Raw genomic sequence first — 3155 nt, forward strand, 5'->3', positions numbered from 1 at the left:
TAGCAGTGCTATTGCTGGGTCATAAGGGAGTTCTATGGATAGTTTTTTGAGGAACCTCCACACTGTTTTCCAGAGCAGCTGCACCAGTTTACATTCCCACCAACAGTGTAGAAGGGTGCCCGTCTCTCCACACCCTCGACAGCATCTCCTCCTTTAAGTCCAGATCTATGCAGGTGACTTGGGGACCCCCTTTGCAGTGTACTGTAGAGGGGCTGTTCTGGGAAGGGTGACACAGAACAAGTGCCAGAGAGAGACATGGAGCTAAGAGAACCCCCTTTTTATGGTACTATTTGTAGATTTCAGAGTGCATTCCTAGGAGCCTGTTTGTAGCCAGGAGAGGAAAAGGGGTGGGGTCCCCAAGGGAGTGGCAATAGGTGCTGGGTAGGGGGCACTCATGGTGCAGAGCAGAGATTACCCTGGAACACGGGTTGGCACCAACATGCATCACCTGGAAGAGAAGGAAGAGTGACAACCAGCCCATTAATGATAATAAAAAATGACATCAATGCCAGGTAGCATTCCTTGAGAACTTTCTCTGTGCTGACCACCTGGCATTAAGTCCCGGCAGGGAAACTTGAGGGCCATTCTCTGGTTATCCCAACACATGGTGAGGACCCGGATTGGACCCTGGGTTGGCATGACTCCACAAGCTGTGTCTGTGTCAGAGGATGGAATCTGGTAGCCAGATGAGGGCGGGGTCCACAGGGGAAGTCGGCAGGCACAGTGCACCAGCAGATGGGGCATGAGGCCAGAGCCGGGGCTAAACCATGGCACAGAGAGGCTGGGAGTGGGGGCCAGAGATGATGGCTGAGGGATGGCGTCCAGGAGGTGTTGAGTCTGGTGCTCCAGGATTGCTGGGCCGCCCTGGGCCCCAGCAGCCCCCAAATGCTTCTTTCCTGTATGAGGACCCCATCCTGACACATGGTCCAATCGTCCGTTTTCCAGGTGGGGTCCTGGGTCTTCCAAGCATTGGCTGACGTGGCTCTGAGATGGCACTTGGTGACCATCTTGTGGGGATAGGGTGAGGGGGTGGAAGCAGTGCTGTGACAGGGGGAGAGCCCTGCCCCGGGGTAAGTATTGGGAGCCTTGTCATCAAGTGTAAGTGATATATGCAAATGACACATTGAGTATCATGGATATATTTGTATGAATCATTGAGATACATATGGATTAGAGATACAGATATAAATATGAATACATACATATGCTTCTTTCCTAATTTTTCACCAGGGCTATGGTTACAGAGCCATCCACGTTGCCCTGTGGCTGTCAGGTTTGGTTTTTTTCTACATGTTGTTTAGAGCTTCATAGTTCACGTCCACCACATGTTACTTGTCCAAGCCTCCACAGTGGGGAAGGGTCCCTCAAACTGCCCCCATCTCTGCCATCACAGACAATGCTGCTATAAATGGCTTGACCACATCACCTCACTGAGCTGTGTGAGAGTTTCAGATGGAGACTTAGAAGTGTTTGTGGGACTTTGGGTAAGTGTCCCTTTAATCTGGCCATGAACCACCACGCACCTGTGAGAATGCCTGCAGTCCACGAATCGCACGTCTGGGCCAACACAGGGAAGATCCAGATTTCTAAGTCTTTCCACTCCAACAAGTGGACAGGGATGCTTAATGTTTATTTATTTTGAGAGAGGGAGAGAGGGAGAGAAAGAGAAAGAGAGAGAGAGTGAGCTCATAAGCAGGGAAGGGGCAGAGGACCCCAAACAGGCTCCACATCATCAGCACAGAGCCCAATGCAGGGCTCAAACTCATGAACCATGAGATCATGACCTGAGCTGAAACCAAGAAATGGACACTTAACCGACTGAGCTGTCGGGTTGCTGTTGTAAACTGAATTCCTCTCCTTGCTAACAAGCTGTTTATGTCCTTGTTTGCTGCTGGCCTAGTGAATTTCCTCAGCTGCAAATCACCTGTGCCCCCTTGTTGCCCACTTTCTACCATGATGCCTGTCCTTTTCCTTATTGGTTTCATTTCTCTTTTTTCTCACTGTAGAGTCTAGGTATTAGTCTCTTGTCAGTGGGTTTTTTTCAGCTTGACTGAGGTACCTGTAATATACAAAATTCTGCTTATATTTAATGTGTACATTTTGATGAGTTTGGACATATGCCTGCAATTGTGATACCATCCCCACATCAAGGTAATAGATGTATCTACCACCTCCAAAGATTCCTTATGTCTCCTTCTGTGTGTGTGTGTGTGTGTGTGTGTGTGTGTGTGTGTGTGTTAGTAACTTTCAAGGAGACTACCTTCTTTTTTTTTTAAATTTTAATGTCTTTATTTTATTTTGAGACACAGAGCAGAGAGTGAGCAGGGGAGGGGCAGAGAGAGAGGGAGACGCAGAATCTGAGCAGGCTTCAGTCTCTGAGCTGTCAGCACAGAGCCCGACGTGGGGCTCGAACCCACAGACTGTGAGATCATGACCTGAGCCGAAGTCGGACGCTTAACCGACTGAGCCACCCAAGTGCCCCGAGATCTACCTTTTTAACAAGTTCTTTTTTATTGAAATGTAGTTAACAGATACCATTGTGTCAATTTAAGGTGTACAGTGTGTTGAGTTGGTATGTTTCTTTATTATAATGTGATTACCATTGCACTGATAGCTAGCACATCTATCAGGTCACATGATCATCATGTCTTTTTAATGTTGGGAATAATTAAGATCTTATCCCTTAGCATGTTTGATGACTGTGATACAATACTATTGTCTATATTCTTTTATTTAATTTCTTAATGTTTATTTTTACTTTTTTTCCATAATATTTTATTGTCAAATTGTTTTCCATACAACACCCAGTGCTCTTCCCCTCAAGTGCCCTCCACCATCACCACCACCTGTCTTCCCCCCTCCCCCAATTTCCCAAATCTGGGAAAAGAAATAGACATTCAAATTCAAGAGGCACAAAGAAACCCCTTAAGACGTAATTTGAATCGGCCTTCAGCATGACATATCATAGTGAAACTGGCAAAATATAAAGATAAAGAGAGAATTCTGAAAGCAGCTAGGGAGAAAAGGGCCCTCACATACAAGGGGAAACCAATCAGAGTGGTTACAGATCTATCTAATGAAACTTGGCAGGCCAGGAAGGAATGGCAGGAAATCTTCAATGTGATGAGCAGAAAAAATTTACAGCCAAGAATCCT

The sequence above is a fragment of the Suricata suricatta genome, chromosome 12 (genome assembly GCF_006229205.1).
Source record: "Suricata suricatta isolate VVHF042 chromosome 12, meerkat_22Aug2017_6uvM2_HiC, whole genome shotgun sequence".
Taxonomy (NCBI): domain Eukaryota; kingdom Metazoa; phylum Chordata; class Mammalia; order Carnivora; family Herpestidae; genus Suricata; species Suricata suricatta.